The 23,412-nt window shown below is 42.3% G+C and overlaps 1 protein-coding gene across 17 annotated transcripts in view; it reads right to left on the bottom strand.

Moving 5' to 3' along the window:
- LOC309539168 (uncharacterized protein) overlaps positions 1-23,412 on the bottom strand; it is a 389,363-nt gene that overhangs the window by 163,923 nt on the left and 202,028 nt on the right. For 10 of the 17 annotated variants that reach the window (XR_014222708.1, XR_014222709.1, XR_014222710.1 and 7 more), the window contains one exon: positions 21,687-21,828. The exons of 4 other annotated variants lie outside the window; for them this stretch is intronic. The gene's annotated coding sequence lies outside the window, so the exon portion shown is untranslated. Of the gene's footprint in view, positions 1-5,918; positions 6,147-10,208; positions 10,268-21,686; positions 21,829-23,412 lie in introns of those variants that run through there. 3 more of the 17 variants (XR_014222721.1, XR_014222720.1, XR_014222722.1) reach the window with 3 other exon arrangements.

Genomic DNA, 23,412 nt, shown 5'->3' with positions numbered 1-23,412 from the left:
GCTAACGTGCCCCATCAGCAGAAGTCCTGCACAAGGACTTCCCCTGTGAGCTCCCCCAATCTGACTCGGGGGTAGATATAACCCCCAGGACAGTGTGCAGGGGTAGCAGAGGGGCAGTAATTCTGCCTGGCAAATTCTTGCATGGACAGAACATTATAATAGCGTGACACTGAATTCTACCCTGAACATGTAATCTCTGTTTAGTTTTTACACAAGAACCTCAAAGTAAAAGCAACCAGATAAAACTGAAACAACATTAAAGAATACTGTAGTGCTGTTTATTTCTCTCTCTCTTTGAAAGCAACCAGTGAGATTTCAAAAGGCTGGCCCAAGCAATTTTGTACTTGCCTTCAGATGGAGACATGTGTAGACTTGACCTGCACAAGGGACAAGTCCCACATTAATCTTTGCTAGCCCAAATGGACTAACAGGATCCATTAGAGTAGTCCAGTTAAAATGAGGGACTGTCGAGTCAAAATACCTCTTTTGTCTTCCCCACTTCCTATTTACTACAGCAGTAGAAAACCATCACAGGTACATATCTTGGCAGTCAAGCCACTATAACATAGCATGTCCCCTAACCTCTTAAGCAGGTGTCATCACATCTCCACGCATGCAAATCCCTAACGGCACACAGTGGCTCTCACAAGCAGATATCTACAGCCCACCCAGAGAGGTTAGCAGAGGTTCTCAAAGTGACCAGATGCCCCATCTATTTCATGGAGCAATTTGAGAACCACAGACTATAACTTTAGAGCCATGTGAAAATTTCTAGAAGACTTAATTAGGGTTTTGTTTGGTGTCTGTTTGTTAACCCCATTTCAGTTGACTTTCTTCAAACAGCTCTTCCGATGATCTTCAAAAACAAGAGGAGTTAAACATTACAAGGAATCAGTTTTAAAACCAGCAATGTTGCACAACTCTTTCTCAGGCCCACAGCAGTGTAATGTGAACAGAAAAGAAAAAGAAAACCAGAAATTCGACGTTGTTTCCTTTGCAGTGGCGGTTTGAGTAACTAATATTCCACAGCTTAAATCAGCACCATAAATACTTAAAACCAGAAAACCAGAAGGAGGGAAGGAAATGCTGGAACAAAAATACACTCTGAAACATTCCCATCTTCGTGGCAGCAAAGTGTAGAGGGAGGATCACTACCTTTATCCCACCATGACAAATGTCATGTTAAACCCTTTGCTAAGGGAACAGGGGATCCACTACACCCCCGTTAGGGAGTTGCACACGTTTCCCCCAGTGTGTGACTCTACGGAGGTCATGACAATGAACTCATGCTCCCTTCTTTCTCTGCTTCTGCCTTAACATGGGAAGCAAGAAACACTTGATTTCCCCTTACTCCCTTCCCAGCTGACTTCCGAAGCACAAAGATAGCAGTGCAGGTTGAAATCTGTGTGTCCCACACATAACATTGCAGTAAAAGTGAGGAAATTTGTGTTCTCTCTCTCTCTGCAGCTTCTGTGCAAGGTGTGAAACAGTTCTGAGGCAAGTTGCATTTCACAGCTATAACAGTTGGTTTTTGTTTTCTTTTTTTTGTTGTTGTTTATAAAAAAAGCAATATATGATGTATTTTTTAAGGAATTTATCTCAACTAATTGTTATTTTGAGATCTTGGGTATTCTGCAGTTCAGAGTCCACAAGAACAAGGTTTCTATTTTAAACTGTGCAATCCTGAACTAGGGCTACTAAGTTCAATACTATCAGGAAAGCATTCATAGGATTGCTGCCTGAATGCTATCCAGGGGGAAAGGAAAATATCAATGGGATAGTGTGTTAGTAGGTTGCAAAGTATTTCAGGTTGTTGCTAATGTATTAAATCCATTTCAAACATTGTGCAAAATAGATCCCCAAGCAATCTGAGAGTATTACCTCCATTTTATCATTATTGCTATGGCACAGAAATCTCCCTTTAGTTGTTTGAAGCTGCAGACACTACCTCCATTCAGGTGCTAAAATACCATTATGCCCGTCTGTTGGCTACATTGGTTGGGACTGTAGAGACTAACACTGTATGCAAATTATATTATCTAGTTATGTTTTTAAGTGTCAGGCTGCTGTGGTTCAGAGGTGTTGAGTGGGTGGGTGTTTAAAATTCACGTTGTTCTTTGCCCTGTGTGTCCCCTTACCTGGCTTTCCATGATGGGGGGGGAGGTTCTACATTTCTGTTTTCCACAATATTTAGATTCCTGCTCTGAGATTCAAAAGTTTAAGAGACTAGACTCAAACTAATCCCTTGAATGTGTGGTTTCTGCCAAGCCCATAACCAAACTACCAACCTTTCAAATGATTGTCTCAACAAGAACTCTAAGGCTTTCTCATTTTTTAAATTTCAACAACTAACTTCATTCTATTGATGTGCGTGTGGGGGGGTGGGGGGGGGGACAACACAAAAAATAGTCGAACCAGAGTTTCCTCTATTGCTAATCATGATTTAACATAAATCTTCACATTGCCGTTGAACAGATATTGTTCACCAGAAGCCTCCATTTCTTTAAAATTAGTCTGCCTCTCTCTGTGTGTCTGTGTGCATACTCATGCTCACCTTTAGGCAAGCAAATTCTTCACATGGGATAGCAGTTTCCAGGATAGCAATGGGTGAGAAATGTGATTCAGTTCACCCAATTCACACTTTCCAAAACAATACATGTACATTACGCGGCCATCCAATAAAAATCATATTTCTGTGGATTTTTGCTTCAGCTACAGAATGTCTAGAAAAATGCATTATTGTGGGGCAAAATGTGCATAAAAATGCACATTTTAGTGAAAATAACACACAAGAATAAATTATATATAGGGAAATTGCTATTTCAAAATGGGTATATTGGGCAGAATTGCATACAGTGGTACCTCGGGTTAAGAACTTAATTCATTCTGGAGGTCCATTCTTAACCTGAAACTGTTCTTAACCTGAGGTACCACTTTAGCTAAGGGGGCATCCCGCTGCCGCTGCGCCACCGCCACACAATTTCTCTTCTCATCCTGAAGCAAAGTTCTTAACCCAAGGTACTATTTCTAGGTTAGCAGAATCTGTAACCTGAAGTGTCTGTAACTCGAGGTACCACTGTACGAAAATACGTATATTAGGAGAAATTCACACTGATGTGTTTTCATGAGGACTTTTATAAAAAGATAAAACTGATGCAGAACTGAGGACAAGATAGAGAAAACTTAGAAGCTTGAGAGAAACTGAAACTGATAGATTCACCAGTCCCTATTCCAGTATCCCTGACCTACAAGGATGGTGCAAGCAGTACATGCAGAATGATTTCAGCAGAATACGAAAGACAGTGCGGGGGGGGGGGTTGCCATTGTGCTGAATCCTCCAGCTGCCTTGCATGAAAAGCAACCACCAAGAATAGCATAAGGGACTTGCGGAAGGGAGAAAGGGATTTCTTTAAAAGCCTTCAGAGGAACTCCTACTAGGGAGACCAGAAGACTGGGTGGTTAACCACACGTACTTCTTTTTTAATTATAAAATACATGAGAATGCTTGTTATGTAGACATCCAATCATACCCGATTCTTCCAGCGGACAGATAGGAGAGTTTTTTGGCAGTAGGCATATTAGGAGCTTCTCATACAGGTGTTAGCTGCCTTCCCCCTATTGGCCTTCCTAGTGATGTTTTGAATTTCCGTATTTTTCGCCCCATAAGGCGCACTGGCCCATAAGGCGCACCTAGTTTTTTGGGGGGGAAATAAAGGGGGGATTTTTTCCCCCAGGTGTGGGGCTGGGGCGGGGGAAACCTGAGCTTCCCCCGACCCCAGAACAGGCTGCTATCCGCAAGCCGTGGGAGAGAGCTGCGCGAAGCCCGAAGCCTGGGGCGTGCTGAGCTCAGCGCGCCCCAAGCTTCTGGATGCAGGCAAGCTCTCCAGGCTTCAGCGCAAGCCTGCATTCGCCCCATAGGACGCACACACATTTCCCCTTCATTTTTGGAGGGAGGAAGTGCATCCTATAGGGCGAAAAATACGGTATTTAAGATGGGGAAGCATAACAGAATTTAAATTATTAGTAGTATTAACCAACAAATAATAAATGGAAGTTCTTACTACTGCCAGCCTTTGCAATCCAGAAAGAATTTGATATCTTGTTTTTGCAGCACATAAAGTCAGAAACTGAACGAAGCAAAACCCTTTTCCAGGGCAATTGTGCTGATGGCTTTCAGTTAGTTTAAAAGAGAATTAAAAGAGAGGGGAAGGGAAAATTCTAAATTCCACAGCTTCGCCACATCAAAACACAATGAGTGATTACATATATACTTGGCACTGAGCTTACATCACTGTTTGTATGGTTTAGATACTCTAGAGAACTGCCTACACGGTGCGATAGCTTGTTGACCTCATGTAAATGATCTCATCTTGCAGAATGAGATCACGAGAATGTGATCAGCTCTGCTGCATTCATGTAAGTGGTTTTGCAGAGCTGACAGCTCACCCCAACATTATCACTGCTTGGTCACACGGTGGGCAAGGGGGCAGAATAGAACAACACACGTAAACAAAAAGGAGATGTCTCAGCCTTTAAAGGAACCATTTGACCAGCACATTTTAACTACCATGATGAGAAGCCTCCCCCTAAGGGTCTCTGAGCCAATCATGTGAGCGCAGTTAAAACACAAAGTTTCAAGATCAGATCTGGGACTCTATATAAAAACTCGATGAACAACAATGAGCTCATTGTGACTTCATTTCGGGCTGCTAATTCTCTTCAGCCTATGAATAGTGAAAATTGGTTTCAAGGCAAGAGTAGTGGGGGGGGAATACCCTTGGTTTCTCACACCTAACTAATTCTCCGCCTCAGGCCTTCCATTGCTGGGGCTGCTGTGCTCCACTTTGTACTGCTGCAGCTTAATTCAGCATTTGGGAAGCATATGATTGAGGGAGCACTGAAGTCCAGTTTTCTTGTTCAAGGTAGGTAGCTGTGTTGGTCTGCCGTAGTCGAAACAAAATAAAAAAATTCCTTCCAGTAGCACCTTAGAGACCTACTAATTTTGTTATTGGTATGAGCTTTCATGTGCATGCACGAAAGTATTCTTCAGTGTATTCTTCAGTGTATCTGAAGAAGTGTGCGTGCACACGAAAGCTCATACCAATAACAAACTTAGTTGGTCTCTAGAGTGCTACTGGAAGGATTTTTTTTTAATTTTGAAGTCCAATTTGTTTTCCAAAACCTGACGAAGAGAGACTTTTTACCCAAGAGCAATTTACAGCGTTAATACTGCAGAGGTAAAAGAGGTTCCCTTTTCGTGTAAAATGCTTGACATTACAATGGTTTTCAATTCTCAATAGCTGAAGTCTCTCTCCTCCACCCCTTCCATACAACCACCATCCATTGCTGTAGCTGCCTATCATCTGTTCAGGAATGCATATACCTGGGAAATATGCAAGGGTAACTTCAGGGAAAGTATCAGGCCTTTTGAGCATGATATGCATGAATCAACTTTGTTTCTGGAAGATTTCCTAGGTGATACAACAATGCAGCGGACAATAGTTTTCACAGCGGCACAACAAACAATGACTTGGAAGGATCTTTGCATTGCAACAGTATGAGCAACTGAAAGGCATTGTTGGCTATTCTCTCCTCTGCTGGCCCCCCCTACCCATTTGTAGGCATCCTTTTACTGCCCCAACCCCTTCCCCAAATAAAGCTTGCTAACCAAAACAAGAGAAGATAGGTAACGTGAAAAGGGGAGTAGGAATTAAGACAACTGAAAAGGACAGCAGCACAGCACACATGCTTACCTGTGTGTCAGCCTCCTTGCTAGATCAACCCAGTGGGGGATGGACACTGCGTGAGATATATAAGCTAGGTGCCAGGTGACTCTTTAAAGCAGGGTTACAGTCGCCAAAACAAAATGCCTAGTTGCCATTTTTTCAACACAACTTTTTGGTTTCTGAAATTCATTCTGATTATGCAGATAAAATATAACCAATAGAATTCTACAGGATATGTGGCTAGAGTGTGAAAACAGTCAAGATCCAAGGATCCCCAGGCATGGTGGAGACATCAGGCACCATCCTGATGCACGGGCATCTTCACTTGGTCGCAAAGTGGCTAATTTTGAAAGCTGGGGGCACACCAAGTGAAGTTGGGGCAAATCCCCTGCTGCAACTACTATTCATACCAAGCCAGGGCTATGAATCCCGAGGAGAAGAAACCATCAATATTACATTAGTTGCATTACATTGGCTCCGTTTACCCTCATTCCAATTGTCAGGACCAAGCTGCTACTTCCAGTCTTCCAGCTCCCCAACCTAAGCCTTGTAAGTGCAGGATCCCAACAGTGGCTGTGAGAATGGCCCCATCCAATATCCCACGTAACCTTCTTTTCAAAGGACAGTCCTTATTTGAAGGGCTATCAGAGGACAGTCCCCCTTTAGAAGCAGAGCTTGATTTGAAGCTTTCCAGTCCAAGGCAATAAAATAATAATCATAAGAAAGGAGAACAGGAGTCTTGAAGTCAGCCATCAACAACACTAGGACACCAGACTGAGCAGGCACACAGATAAAAAATCAGTCACAGTCTTCCCTACTATAGTGGCATGCACTGTATTATTATTATTATTATTATTATTATTATTATTATTATTACAATTATTTCCAAATTTGCATCTACATATATATATTAGCACATGTTGATTTTATGGGAAGCTGCTTTCCTTGTTTGTTCTCTTTTCTGGCAATGCGTATGTGTCCCCCAATACTTGTCAAAACCTTGGAGTCCATTAGTGGCCAAGACAAGGAGTGAAGGCTAAGGAGTTACTGGCTAAGGACTTGGTCCTGGCTCTGAACCTGATGCTGATGGTCAGCGGACCACTGAAACCAATGCTGGCAGGCAAGAGCCACTGAACCAGAGCTCACAGCATTAGGGACTATAGAAGTGCAGCCAGGTCCCTCATGGGTGGTGAACCAAATGCCTTGCATGTCACCTTGCCAGAACAACAGGAAGTGCACCAGGTGGAGGATCATAGAAAGCAGAAGAGCCCAACCAGGCCAACCAAGACAGACCAGGCCCAAGTTTACTTTCAACCCTTGTTGGAAAAAGTTGCTAACTAGAAGCCCTCTTTTATGCCTTCAAGTAGACTTCAGCCACTGGATTACATTGGACTACATACTCTCAATCTAATCTTCCTCACAGGGTTGCTGAAAGGGTAGCATGGGGAAAAGGCCATGGACACTGCCTTGAATTTGATGGGGAAAACAGGGGATGAAATTGTGACACACTTATAAATGAATGGAGCAGCAAGGATTCAAGTTGCATAGAAGAGTCCTGTGCACACTGATGATCTACCAACGCAGCTGGTCCACTACAAATGGCATCACCTGAACCATTTTTATTTTATCCCAAATGAATAAGCACTGCACACACAGCTTCATGCACCACAGGGTGCTGTGACTTACTATTTCCAAATTGTAAAGCGGTTGAAAATGTTCAACAAGTGGAAAGAAACCTATTGTTTTCCCAATCTCCAGCAGTTCCCTTGACTCATGTCAATGTTATCATTGTACTATTGGAGCTGACAGGTATTGGCAAGAAAATGAGAGTATGGAAAGCCATTAGCCTGTGTCTGATTTGATACCCTTTCTTTTGTTGAATGGAAAAGAACAGCACAGCACAATTCTGTACTATTACAGTAAGTCAAAAACCTGAAAACAATTTTATTTTTTGAAAAGTACTTTCCCTAGGTTTTCCAAACTAAGAAATAATGAGACCAATTTCCATGGCACATCATGCTACATTTTCCAGAAGTACAACAAATATTTACTGTAAACAAGCAGCAGGCAAATTTCAGTAACGATTATTCAGGGAAGTCATAACCAACCTTTTCACCATTATTTTCCTTTTTTTTTTTTTAACCAAATGACTTTTCCTGTTGCCCTGAATCATGGTGTATAGAAAACAAGACTGAAAGATTTTAGCAACAGGAAAGAAAAAGATGCAGGAGGTTTGTTTTGCCAGCAGTGAATATGCAAACCTCACTCTCTCGTTCCCTACACCCAAAATACTTTTGCATATCCTGCCTGGTGTGGGAAATGTTCTGCAGCTGCAACCCTGCTTTATCCAAGACTTCTCTGCCTGTAACATCAATTTTGAGAGGAAGAAGAGAGTACCACATTGTAGGCACGTAAAATATGCCACATAGGCATATATGCCAAAGTTTATCATAGGCACTTCAGTTCTCACTGAAGTACTTAGAGCATGATGGGGATCTTTATGAAAATAATCTCCAAATTATTTCCCTCTTGGGGTATCAAACTATTATACACACACACACTTCCTCTCTTAATTCTGTATCTAGGTCTTATGCTTCCAAATGTGCCCTGGCAACAGATGCCTAGAAATCATACACATAGAAGCTTGCCTTGGTTGCTTTTGACTTTGTAGGATTATGGAAATGCCCACTGTCCAGGCATTTTCATTTGCTTGGTCTCACATTTCCAGTCAGATGGTTCTGCCACTACGTTGCACCATGCTGACCTCCCTGCCGCCTTGCCTCTCCACCTCTCCCTCTTGGTAACCTGCAGCAACACACAACCTTGAGAAGCCTGATCAAGCACTGCAGTCCCACCCGTGACACTGCTGGAAGTAAGTCTCACTGAGTTCAGTTGAGTTTACTGCAGGTCAATGGGTAAAGGACTATAGTCTTAAACTGCAGAACTTACTAACTTCCAGTTAGCAAGTCCTATCGAACTCAGTAGGACTTACTGCTAAGTAGATATGCACAGGATTGTGCCATTAAGTTTTGAAACTATTAAAACTTTCTGCTAGTTCTTTTTTAGCACAAACTATTATTTGTACTCTGGGGATAGGAGGAAGTAAGGTCAGGGGAGAATATGAACTGGGATTAGGAATGAGAGGGAAAGAGGAGTTGAGTCAGTCCCCTCCGACTGAATTCCCCTAAAAAATCCCAACGTTCCAGGGAACATGATAACAACTATTGGATTACACTACAGGGTTGCCATGAATTAGCTCTCCCACCAGCAATGTGGGTGTAACAAAACTGGGCTACTTTGCAGAGTGGGCTTAACCAATGTTCTCATGTTTCCTTACAGGAAAAACAACTGGATTTGTATTTGTATTGGCCAGGTGATTTTCTAAATATATAAAACTCACAAGTGTCAAGACTTGAATAGGAAACTTCCAACTTTGCTGCTATCTTTTGCATTAGGGTGGAAATGTTCCTACCCCATAACAGCTACACAAAACTTCTGGATTTCTGAATTGTTTTCTAGGAGCAGCAATCGCTTTGCCACCAAGGACAACCGGGCGGGGGAGGGAGAGAAATAAACCAGGAAGCCCTTTCTTCAGACAATGGGTGTGTCATGCTCTTGTTTTTATCTCTATGGATTACAAACATCTACCACTGTTGTGACTATACTCAGTGGCTAAGAACCCTGATAGTTGATAGCAGGCTCAATTCTCACAAAAGCACTGGAAAGGATACAGCCTGCACATTTTGCCTCCTGTTTCCGCTTCTGTAAGGGCTGGAGACTTTGGCCAGAAAATGAAAGGTGGGAATCTGTGGTATTCTAAGGAGCAAGGCTAGAAAATCGGTAAAACCCAGGAAATGAGGCAGAGAAATCTGCCTTATGCAGAGCCAGATCATCTAGCCCAGTATTGACGACCCTGACTTGCAACAGCTCGCCAGGGTTTTGGGAAGGGATTTCTCACAGCCCTACCTAGAAATGCTGGGGAGTGACCCTGGGACCTTTTGCAAGCAAACCAGTTGCTTCATCACCAACCTTTAGCCATTCCCCAATAAGCTTAAAAACACATCTGGAGGCAGGCCTGCCCAAATGTGCACACATGATGTCATTTCATGTCATAAGAGAATCTTCATGATTTCTCTATATAGGCAAAACCGTTGACTTGGCACAATGTGACCAAGCCAGTTTTTTAAACACCAGGCAGGTGTGGCATCATGCAGAAATGGTTATAAATCAGGCATGCACTATGCCTATCCTCACTGCCTTAAATCACCAACTGCACAGCTCTCCTAAAAACCAGGAGGTGAGGCAGGATTGCCTTCTTAGTGGAAAAAGAGAGGGGAGAACAGGAACATTGCCCATTGTCAGCTGCCACCCAAAAGGATGAGAGAAGTGAAGGAGAACAAAACTCAGGCACACTGTCATTGGGGAGCAGATGGCGGGGATACAGCAAAGCCTTTTAAGATGTAAACAGGGTGGCCCTCAGGATAAGAAGGAGGAGGCCTCCATCAGCAGCTGCTGGCTCTTCAGGTTGTGGCAGAGGCAAACTGGTAGAGAGAGGGGGAAGAGCATTTTCTATAAGCCACTGATCAAAGATCTTGGAGGGAATAAAGAGGCTACTGCACAAAAGGGAGTTTGTGTGCATGTGGCTGCCCTGGTGTCAACTAAGAAGATGCATCCATCTATACACATGGCCACCAACATTACCTGCTGATTTTTAATGATGCAAGCAAAACATCTCAGAAAGATGCAAGTCTTTCCACTGCATTTGTTTTGTCATCACTTATGATGTAACTTTTTGCATTAGTCATCCTGTTCAGTAAACACACTGGCCCAGGATAGAATGTGTGGTATCAAGGTCAGTCACATAGCACATTTCAAAAACACATCAGCAGTTACTGTAAAACACCCGGATATGGGTATCTGTTTACCTATGGAGAAAGTTTAGAATCAGGTCAAAACTCCCTTTTTGGTGGTACAAAATGTCGGGGGGGGGGGAGTTGGGGCAGGTGAGAGGGGGTTTGATGTTCAGTGAGAAAGGAGGGTTGAAAGCTCTGTGGAAATTGCTACTCCTAAAATATCAGGTAAGCTTAGAACTACTCCGTGTAGTTTGTGACAATGTGTGAGGTGGTGAGCAACATTCCCACACTTTTCTCACGCATTTTGAAAAAGAATATATGCCAATGTCTTCTCAGCCCCCAAGGTTTCCTCCTATCTGCCAAAAATAAGCCCATCATCCAAATAAGCAAATAAGAAAAACAAAAAAACATGGTTCATAAATAGCATCCCTCTTCATTTTTGAGATAATCCTGTGAATTTATGAGCTGGTTTTGGTTTTGCGTTTTGCTTACACTGGACATTATTTTGATGTTATAAAAAGAAAAGCAGCCTAGACAAATATTATCTCCAAAATAAGTTAAGATATCCTGAGCAGGCTCCTACTATACTTCATGTAAAAAACAACAACAAAACCACCCTCAATTTCCTTGAGCAAAATTTCTACCTTCTAAACTCGTGCTGGATAAATTAAGCAAAAAGTTATGCAATCATGTGTCCTAATAAAACTGCACTAGCAAGGTGCCTTTCATTTAGCATCAGTGTAATAAGGACAACAATCCATATGAGATGGCTATCTTTGATATTACTAACCCATTGCTAAAGGGTACGTAGTCTTAGTCCCGGTGCTCTTAATCGGATACCATCTTTGTTTCTTTAAGATTAGGTCTGAAACTAAGACAGCCCATATTTCCCCCTCTCTCTTGAAAGAGATCAGTCTCAGTTGGTTCAGATCTAGAGTAGCTTGAGAGCTACATTCCCCTGTGAGCAACCTTCTGGGGACTGCATGCCCATGGTGGTAAAGAAAGGTAAAAGAAAAGGACCCCTGAACAGTTAAGTCTAGTCAAAGGCGACTATGGGAGTGGCACTCATCTCGCTTTCAGGCTGAGGGAGCCGGCGTTTGTCCACAGACAGCTTTCCAGGTCATGTGGCCAGCATGATTAAACCGCTTCTGGCACAATGGAACACTGCGACAGAAACCAGAGCGCATGGAAACACCATTTACCTTCCCGCCACAGTGGTACCTATTTATCTACTTGCATGGGCATGCTTTTGAACTGCTAGGTTGGCAGAAGCTGGGACAGAGCAACGGGAGCTCACCTCGTCGCAGGGATTTGAACCGCCGACCTTCTGATCGGCAAGCCCAAGAGGCTCAGTGGTTTAGACCACAGCGCCACCCGCGTCCCCGTGGTGTCAGAAGTGGGATGGTGGGCAGGACCAGAGGCAATGGAAGTGAGACTCGTACATTTTGTACCATAAGCTACATCCAACCACACAGAGGTTTCTACACAAACACCCCTCCCCAGCATGCATGCAGTCAAGCAGGAGAAATCATCATAGTTAAAAGATACAAACTAGATAGATAAAAACACTCAAAAAAAAGGTGAGGGGTATGGCCTGAAGAGAGAGGGGTACATGGTCTGGGACAGTCACAAGGGTTGGAAAGAAAGGTCTGGAGGGCTGTATTAAACAGATACAGAGTGATGGAATTCCCAGATTTTGATGGGTACTGCCCTAGCACCAGCGTTCGAAATTCACCTGGGCACCAAGGTGGCATCTGATGTCTCCACCATCTGAAGGTACATTCCTTGGATATTGACTGCTTTCACAGAGTAGCAACACATTCTGTAGAATTCCATCCAATGAATTTCAGCAACCAAAAATTCATACAGTGTATCTCGGGTTACGAACGCTGTGGGTTGCGCGTTTTCGGGTTGCGGACCGTGCCAAACCCCAAAGTACTGGAAAACGTGTTAGTTCCTGGCTTCGGTGCTCGTGCATGTGCAGAATCACAAAATGACATCACATGCATGCGCAGACGCGGCGCTTCAGGCTGCGAACGTTGCGGGTTGCAAACATGCCTCCCGCACGGATCACGGATCAAATACGATTTTAGAACAGTCTGGCCCCAAAATGGCCAACTAGGCATTCCATTTTGGCGAATGTAACCCTGGTTTGAGGAGCCATTTGGCTCCTAGCTTATATATCTGAGTTTCTAACACTGCCTAGAACTAAGTTAATGAATGAAACATAGTTATGTAGTAAAGTACAACTACGCAGTAAAGTTGTTTCACAAGACATGGGGAAGGTAGCTTACTCAGTAAGCCAGAATACAACAGAGTCTAAAGATTCCTTTTGCTATGGGGTTAATAAACTCAGAACCATATGAGTAGTGATACACAGGTTATACCTTTACAAGAACTTACCATGATCCCAAGGGATGAGGAGAATGTTGCAGAGGACAATCCCAGTGATAATGCAAAAAGTGTATGCTACCATTACATGCTCTGTGTTCACCTTTGTGTGAGAAAACAAAGGCCTGAATGGGCTGAGCTTGGTGCACATGTGTTCAGTAAATACACCCAGTTCCTGAAAAAACATCCCATGTGGCTTCACTGCAGAGTTATACATGTACATGGAAATGACTCACAAAAACAGTGGGAGGAAAAACAATAGCAACAAAATAATCAACAGTAATGGGTTTTAAGCAAGTTGTCACATGAGCCTACCAGAAGAGCGTGGGGAGGCTGTTGCGTCAGAATTAAATTGTAAGGGCACAGAGAAACATGAGGTTTAAGACTATGAAGCCATTTCTATTTCCAACCAAGTAGAAAGGCACTATTCAGCATATTTGCACCAGAAGAGAATTCAAAACAAAACAAAACACCACTGTGCCATCTCAGCAGCAGACACAGGACCCTGATCTGTGCATGCATTAGGAAAAGTTGGTAGAGTACATGGTACCACTACAGGCTGCAGGTGGGACATACCATTTTGAACAATCTTGCAAGTAAAAACAAAATAAAACTAGTCCATCAGCAAGTTCTACCCCAGGCTGCTCCTTGCTGGTTTCTGGTTGCAGGAAGGCTATTTTTTTATTTTAAGCTAGGGGACCACTTAGAAATGTAATCTTTCACCTGCAGACTGAAGTGGCACAGAACATTCCACTTTGTTCTCACCTTGTTCTGATGCAGACCAGGTCAGAGTTTGGTGCAAATGCACTGCCTAATCCACAAACCACTTAAAAGGTTTTAATTCCAGACAAAGGGGAGGGGGGGATCCCTTGTCTTACAGAAGTTGCAAACATTACAATATTTGTTTCCTGAGTAACAAGAATGCTCATGGACAAGCTTCTATGCTATCACACTGTCCCAAACAACTGGAAATTTCATTTGCTCAAACGCAAGGTAGGTTGAGGTAACAGTGATCTGCAGTCTTGCTTGCAATCATAGAATCATAGAGTTGGAATAGACCACAAGGGCCATCGAGTCCAACCCCCTGCCAAGCAGGAAACACCATACAATCAACCTCATTCAATGTCTTAATGGTCTAAACACAAAGTGGCATATATAGGCAGGACCTGCCTCTTGTAAATGTATGTTACCCACAACAGAAATAATTCTAAATAATGTTTTCGCTGCCAACTTTCTTTTTAATTGCGTACAGACTTGTCACTGCAGTTTACACACTCACAAGACACAGAATTTAAGGTCAAGATTTGATTTTTAAAAATATGGGCCATCCCTAAATCTGCCATTTATTTCAATATATTTGCTGCCTGCTCATCTTTAAAACTTATGTTACTGCACTTGCATCAACAGCCATGGTATATTTACACAAGAGCATTCCCGTGGCATTTTAAACCTTTCAGACCAAAATATCTAGGTTTTGTAATACTTCTGCCCTTTCACGCAAGACATTTCTTGTGATTTTGAAAATAGTGACACACTGTATTGATGACTAAAGCTTTATTCAGCCTTTAGATTTCACAGGCATCTGGGTGGCCACTGTGAGAACAGAATGCTGGACTAGACATGCCACTGTCCTGATTCAACAGACTCTTCTTGTGTTCTCAGAGCATAAATCCTCCATTAAATAATCAACGAATCCATGAGTGACCAACGGCCTTATACTTTCTCCTGCATGTTTCACATATTGCACTGAACACAAACGAACTAATGTGTAAAATATGCTGATGTGCCTAAAAGTTTGCAAAATATCAAAACACCTGTACCTTCAACAACAAACATTCAAGGCAGAAAGTTGAACATTATCAGCAAAGCATAATTTTGGCAAGGTAAACACACATTTCAAACCTGCAATAATCTGGTTCTCTTACACCTCAGCGCAACGCAGCAATTTCAAGGTCTGTGGGTGCATCTGCTTTGCACCTTATTGATTATGTTCCAAAGATTTCTCGGGTCCTTCTAAATATTGACACTATCAATATGTCCACATGAAATACAGCGGCAAAGGAAAACAGGAGCATAAACGCAGAAATACAAACTGACCAGTCAATCAAATGCTTCCTCATAACCTCACCTCTACAAGTCACTGTAGTTGCACCTGGGAAGAAATGTTTACATATTCAGTTAGCCTGAGATAACAATCTCTCAGCACCCTTCAGACTTATAAGGAGGGTTTCATGAGAGAAAGAGAAAGCTGGCCACTAGGAATAGAGAATATGGCCTATGATGACAACCAATCATGCCAACAAACAGCACAGAGATCTCATTTTAATTATTTTGCTGGTAAAATAATTTGTATCCCTCCTTCCTGTTGGAAAAGCCACCAAGACACCTAAAAAGAATGATAAAAACAATAGGAAATGCAACACACCATAAACAACACAGCACTTTAGGCAACAGCAAATGAGATACCCAGTCCATCTAATATAAATAAGTTTGCAGTAGTCTCCAGAAGGCAATCAAGGTGAATGTATGTTTGATATTAACTGCTTTTGATCAAGCACTATATAAATCCTGTTAAATTAAACAAAATCTACACATACCCGGAGAAAATTCCATAGCCATGGTGCCATTCCCAAACTGACCTGTGTTGCCTGCCATTACACCGCAAAAAACAGGATGACATGGAACAGGGCTTCAGTAGTTGATCTGAGTGTTCAAGCAGGTGTGTATTAATGCTGCACTGAGCCTAGTCCACTATTTTGTGAAACACTTTGTCCCTCCCCACAAGAGGTGGCTCATTCCTGACTCTTTTGCAGGTACAGTGGTACCTTGGGTTAAGTACTTAATTCCTTCTGAAGGTCCGTTCTTAACCTGAAACAGTTCTTTACCTGAAGCACCACTTTAACTAATGGGGCCTCCTGCTGCCGCTGCACCGCCAGAGCACGATTTCTGTTCTCATCCTGAAGCAAAGTTCTTAACCCGAGGTACTATTTCTGGGTTAGCGGAGTCTGTAACCTGAAGCGTCTGTAACCTGAAGCATATGTAACCCGAGGTACCACTGTAGTGGAATAATTTATGTGACGTTCTGTGGGGTGGGGGGCTGTGCTTACCTTCCCAATGGAACGAGTGGCCAAGGAATCTTTTTTTTGTCCTGTAAACATTTTTAAACACCCCCTGTGCAGTCACAATTGTGCAAAGTGCAAGGCTCTTCATGCAAAAAGACTTCAGAACCTAGCAGCACTTCCTGGAATGCCGATGGGATTGTGCAACATGATGTAACCATGAATTAAACATGGAAGCCAACTGGCAGCCAATGATATTGGGCTAATATTGAAGTTATTTCTGAATTCTGCAAGCTCCAAGTAGTTCTTGGGCAGCTGCCTTCTGAACCATCTAAGGTTTCCAAGTACTTGTCAAAAGGCAGTACCACCACAGAGTGCATTACAGCAATGCATTCTGGGCATTACTAAGGTATGGGTACTGCTAGCAAACCAGCGATATCTGCCTTCAGCCTCTGGGTATCCAGAAGTAGCAATGGTTACAGAGGAATCTCCAGGGTGTGAACCTGCTTCACATTCCTGTCAATTAGGAAGTACAATAAGCCAATCGATCTGTACCCATTTAGGAAGGCATGTGGATATTGGCATTGGATATTGATATTGATATGGAGGAGGGGAATGGGTAACACGATGCTGTGTGAAATGACAGATTGCAGAACTCATTTCTGGATCTTTACATGCAGAGGCAACACCTGGTACCTGCAAAGCTCCCTTAAAACAAAAATGTTTCTCTTTAAAACTCTTCAAAAGCGTGTTTCCTTCAAGCAAAGTGCAGTATGTCTAAGAACACATATACCATGTGTTAATTCTCTCTCTCTCTCTCTCTCTCTCACATACACACACACACACACACACACACACACACACACACCCCTGGAGCAGGCCACTGTGCTCCATCAATAAATATATGGTATGAAATGGTATTCTTTGCCAAAGAACAAGAAGGAAAGCATCCAGCGATCAGCTCTTTCAGACCCTGTTGGGACAATGCAAGCCATAACAACAGCCTCAGAAAGGAGGGGGTTGTGTAAGAGGTCACTATCCTGTGGGCTGCTTTGCAAATCCTTGTTGCTATCCAAATGTATTTGAATCAGCAGAAATGGGAAGCCAAACAAAACCATTTCAGATTGCAAAGCTGGAGCAGGGGACAATAGCTGCCACCTCCAGAAAACAAGAGATGTTTGGCCACCCATGTTTTATGCAGACAAATGAGAACGTGTGCTGCTTCACTCCGGCCATTGAGAGGTCTGTCGAAGGGCTACAGCTGCTCCTTCGAAGAACTGGGTGGCCCGTTCCTTTTCAGCAGCTCAGCAGAGTGTTAAAATCAAAAGATATTACTGCAGAGAGAACTGGGCTTGCACTCCTTTTGAATAAAAACAAGCAGATTTAACAAGGAGGGTAGCTCATCTGTTGCCAAACATTCTATGTGGTGCTAGGAAAACCCTCTGCAGAGTTCAAGCTAATTTTATTAGGGAAGCTTACGCCACAGAACTTTACACTTACGCAGAATGTAAGTAGGGGCAGATTTACACATTACAATTGTTGTGGGAAACATTTCCAATATTCCGTGAGTGCCCAGATCCAGATACAAAAGTCTTGAAATATTCACATATGACGTCCATACTTTCAGGAAACTCTGATGTTTCATATAGCAACTGTAATGTGTAGAAGTGTCTTAAGCGCTGGGGAAGGAGTTCTGCTTAGTTTGCGTTTTAATATGAAGCTACCTAACTGGCATATTCTGAAACTATATGCAAACTGAAACACAGGTACCTTTCAAAATTTGTGCTTCATCAAATTTTGTGATGCAGTTCTCCAGCCAAAAAATATGTATGTGTACTAGGGAAGGTATGCATCAAAATGCAAATATAGTGGGAAGGCAACATACAAAATGTATTATATTAAAGGGGAAAGGTGGCCAAATTATGTATATTTGCTTTCCCCCCCCATGCATCCAAACAGGTGTATATTAAGAGAATTTGGAATTTATGCTGCTGATGAATTTCCATAAGGACTTTTTTTTTAAAGCAAACCAATGCACAAATGTGGCAAACTTAAAATTGGAAAGAATTAGAAGGTGAGAGAAACCAAACGGACAGATTTGTCCATGCTGACTTAAGTCTTCCTAACACAATACTGTATCAAAATCTGTCCTTTTAGCCTCATAGCCTTGCACAGCATAAAGGCTGTTGCAGAGTGCATGCAGACTTTAATATTCAAGATGCATGTGTTGTGGTGTTTACTTGCAGTCATGATTTCCTACAACTACTTCTCATTTTTCACTGATGTTCCCAGACTTCACACCTTAAATAGCTATACAAGCATCTAACGTCTGCTATCATTTCCTGGAGCCATTCCAACCAACTACATTTGATCAGGAATAGTATTAAATGTGCAACACATTATTAAAAGAAGGAGTTTTCGTATAGGTTTGTGCTTCCATTGCCCCTCACACCCCCAGAGAAATGAAAGGTAAATGATAAAAGTTACTTGAAAAATACAATCACTTGTCCGCCAGAGACCAATGCAATTAGAAGAAAAAGAAAACATGGTTCTAATTTATTAATGAACATTTGCTGCCTGTAATTCTACTGCACTTATTCCATTACAGCTTGACATTTCCTATTGTCACTGCTTGCATTTCTAAACAGTTCCACATGACTAGAGCTACTCTGTGCAACTCGCTGAAGACTGTTAATAAAAGAGGAGAACTGGGCTGTATAAGCATGATATTATCTGGCCACATGCTGTAAGATCCACTGGATAGCAAAAAGAAATCCCCTTCTCAGATATTTTCTAAACATTTTAGTTTTACATACATAGACATATTTCAACATCCTCCAACATACACACAAAGCGTTTTTCCTTAGGTAAAGTAAGGAAGGGGGAAATAGTTGAATAGTTCTCTCCCCACCCCCCAATCATGCATGAACATAGAAGGGATATGAGGACCACAGAAGAGTCTAAATGTTGAACTGCTTTCAAAAAACATCTTGCATAGTAGGTAAAACTGGCTAATGCACACAGCTGCTTTGAAGGAAGTCATCTCAAAAATAAGCAAACCATAGTAGTTTAGGAAAGATTGTTAATGGTACCAGGGCAACCTGCTTTGGTATCTGCTCAGAAACACTGCAGCACCTTTATCCACCGCAGAATCCTGCAATGTCATTTCAAACATATAAACTAGAAGTAGGCCATGTTTCCAAATGAAATATTTGGCAGACAGGGAGAACGTGGGGCTACAGGTGATGGTTCCACAATAATACAACACATGCTGCTCCACTGGCAAGGAAGCAAGATCCTTCTTCTCGTGTCCGTTCATAGAATATAATAAGCCTCTATTAGATACCACTTTCAGTATAGCTCTAGCCTACTATTGGAATTTTGGAGCTAGCAGTTGCCACAGAAAGCTTTAAGGCTTGCTGAATTTCCAAGGGAAAGAAAGAAAAAATGTTTTAATAATTTCTAGGTCACATTTCTACCCCTTCTGGTCCAGAAAACAGGAATGCAAGTAAATTTGATGAGCCTAAGGACCACATCACATAAGATGTACATGGGCTGTACAGTGGTACCTCGGGTTAAGAACTTAATTCGTTCTGAAGGTCCGTTCTTAACCTGAAACTGTTCTTAACCTGAAGCACCACTTTAGCTAATGGGGCCTCCTGCTGCCACCGCACCGCCAGAGCACAATTTCTGTTCTCATCCTGAAGCAAAGTTCTTAACCTGAGGTACTATTTCTGGGTTAGTGGAGTCTGTAACCTGAAGCATCTGTAACCTGAAGCGTATGTAACCTGAGGTACCACTGTACTGCATCTTGCAATCTCTCCCTGGGAACCATACAACTGATGTGTGTGGCCCCAGATTGGGCAAAGACTTCACACGCTCTCCAGAGCACACACATAATCAGGAGAGCAGGGGAAAGAGTATGAGTCAACCTACCCTTCCCAAGCCCCAAAGCTTTCCAATCTACCCATTCTCTTATTGTGCTGAGCTGCAGCAGAGAAAAAGATCAGAAATGCAGGGAAACCCAGGCTACCCTTGCTCAGGCTCCAGGTGAGTTGCCCTCTGACCACATATAGCTGATAAAAGGGCAACAAACCATTCCTCAGACTAAAGACAACAGCAGAGTCGCCACAGCAGCAGCTGATGGGAAGCAAGTACAGTGGTTACAATGGGAGCGGTTTGAAGGGAAGGGAGGCAATAGGAGGCAGCCTGCCATTTGGCTAATCATCCTGCAGCAGTTGCTACTCACTCTATGAGAGCTGATAGGAAGCAATTGACACAGCTAGGTTAATGAAAAAATTAATGCTCTCATGAATGTGAAGCAGGATGCACTTTTGTAAACTGTTACATAAATTATTGGAGAGTGACTCATTATTTTGACCTTGTTTTTGACCAACGTAACACAAAATGTGTCTCGGTCATCTTTGATCACACAAGCCTTTTATTATGTTATCCGTTTTATAACCTAAAGCTCTGACTTTACGTGCCTTTTTAAAACACATGCATTTTCATAAAAGCACCTAAATTAATTTCTCAGTCAGCTTGCATTCAGGTTACCAAATGTCAGGATCTAAAACCCGCAGTCAGTGGCAAATCTTGGCCCATCAAATCTCAGCGCACCAGCAGACCTGTTTTAGTGGAATGAGGAACCCAGAGCAATAATAAGTTCTTAATAAGTCAAAGATGAGCCATGAGAGCTCACAGAGACCTGAGCTCTGACAGACTTGCAAGGGACTCACACTTCAGAGGGAATAGCTAATATAGCTGATTAGAAGGCGGCATTTTAAATTGCCTGTGTGATGTCGCAGGAGCAAATCTATCATGGAAACATGCATTGGAACCTCAAGAACATTCCTTCTTACCTAAGACAAGTTTGTCACACATTAAGACAGCATGCCTAGTTTCAGATGTCTGTGCAGAAGCAATTCATATTTCATACCGTTATTATTAACGTTATTTGATTGTATTGTTTTTAATTGCTGAATTTTATTAACTGATGCAAACTCACTAGAAGGGTGCGATATAGGTTTATAAGAAAGTAAATAAATTAATAACATAGGGTCTACATTGCAAACCACTGAGCTGTTTTGCATTGTTAACAAATACTATGCAAAGTTATTTAGGCTGAAAATTTGTATTCATTTATTGAATTCAGTGGGATGCATTTCCGAGTACATAAGAAGTTGCTTTATAAGTCAGACTATTAAGTCCATCTAGCGCAGCTCTGTCAACTCTGACTGGCAGCAGCTCTCCAGAGATTTAGGTAGGGATCTTTTCCAATCCTACCTGCAGGACCAGGGATTGCACCTGGAACCTTTTGCATGAAAAGCACATGCTCTAGCCCTTCACCCATTGAAGTAAATCTATGGACTGCACAGCTAAAATCCTTATAAAAATCCTTATATTGTAATGTGGTGGTTCTCCTCCCAAACAGGCCCACTCTGCTCAAAACCTACAATATGAAAACTTTTTAGTATTCCAGTTAACAGATGGGGTAACTGATGCTGAGAGACAGAAACTTGTCCAATGTCACACAGTGGATTTGGGAATTAAATCATTCTCAAGAAACATAGCATAATAGTGCTTGCCGGAATAATACATATTCGTAACAAATAGAAATATACATCATATAAAACAACAGTGAATAAATTGCTTACCTGCGCATATTTTATGTTCTGTTTCTCATCAATTTCATTTTGGTTTCAGATTGCATAAGCTACTTCCTTTAGGTCTCCATCATCTACAACATAGGATCTTGTGCTGGTGATGCTATCTTGGGCTCACGACTGAAGAGACAGCCTAAACATTCAGAAGACACAAGGAGAGAGAATAACTCTGAAAATGAGGGAAATCTTTGCAAGTAATCTTTGATTGACCAGAGCAAATAGCAGCACTGGGTTCAGTGCAAAACCACTATTTTCCTGTTTGAATATTCCTGCAATACTCAACTCTTTCACACTTTTACTTATAGACAAGGTAAAAGTTGCATCCCCTTACAGAAATGTGATCCCATTCCTGCAATAATGTGTAGAACTACTTTCCACAAGATTCCTCGTCACATTATGAAACCACACTTCCACCTCGCAACTTGGTGCCATCAGGAAAACAGAGTATGAGTGCAGAGACTCAGAGAATGACAGCAGCAATCCACACACTGAATAATGAAATGAGTTACATATCTTTCAGGGCCAGCCCTACCATTAGACAATGTTAAGTCCGTATCTCAAGCAACAGATGCTTAGGCACAATGGCAGCAGCCCCTGGCTGTTCATCCTAAGGTCCTCTGGTCTTTCCCTTCCTTTGGAGAACAGAGTTGTGTGGTGCTTCATAGCATCTCTTTGCACACCAAAGCTATATTTTTGCCTCAGACTCATGATGGAGAGCACGATCACATCATCAACGCTGAATCAAGATTCATCTAACAGTCCAGTCACCTTCCATACTTTGAATGGGGGTCACCATCTTGTGCTCCACCGAAAACAACAAAATATATTGGGCAAGATCTGGGACCAGTTAGCGCAGAAACCCCGTTTAGGGCAATATTCTCCTAGCAAATGCAATGTACTCTGCTGTAAAGTCATGTATGTTTAAGAACTGAAGCACACAATCAGAAGAATCACACGAGCCCCTCTTGCTGGGCTATACCATTTCAGCCTGTAAATGGGAGATTGTATGTATCTCTCCGCAGATACAAAACATACATGTCTGGAGGAGAAAATCCTAGCTTACCTTCTCCCTGACATGCAATTGGCGAGGCAAACATCTGCCCTCCATCCTTCAAACCTCATGGGGGTCCCACGAGATGCAGCGTACAAAATTCTCCTCAAGGAATATTTACAAGGGTTAGCCACTCCACTGTTATACTGAAGTGCGCTTTGTTAGTATTCCACATTGCTGCTGATGTTGAATCGTAAGACGGAGGAAGGCTATTGTTAAGACAGAAATTGCTTCAATGGATGTGCTGTAATTCCACAGAACCTTTACTCTGCCTGCAACAATGGAAACCTATTACTCTTAACTATGTAGCCACAGCAGATATTCCATTATATACCACAAAGGGCCACTGTGGCACACACTGAATATGCATCTTAAGACAACGTATAAGAGCTTGCAGTTAATTTCTTCTCCTTCGTGCTAAGGAAGAGAGGTATGGCAGGCCACCTGAGAGCTGCCTCTTCGGCAATTTATTACCCTCTGCTGTTCCTTGCAGGTTCTAACAGATGACAGCCATTCGCTTTTAACAACATATTGCCTATGTCAACAATGAAATAATTTGCTTTATGGTGAGTGTATGATTCTCCCACCCATCTGTATTCCACCTCTGTATGGAAACTCTGTGGCTACTGACCACCAGCTCTCCTATTTTAACAGCTGTGAATGTAC

This window comes from Podarcis vaucheri (genome assembly GCF_965113315.1).
Source record: "Podarcis vaucheri genome assembly, chromosome: 8".
In the NCBI taxonomy this organism is placed as follows: Eukaryota; Metazoa; Chordata; class Lepidosauria; order Squamata; family Lacertidae; genus Podarcis; species Podarcis vaucheri.
The sequence above is the reverse complement of the archived record's forward strand: the minus strand, read 5'-3'. Positions and strand labels throughout refer to the sequence as shown.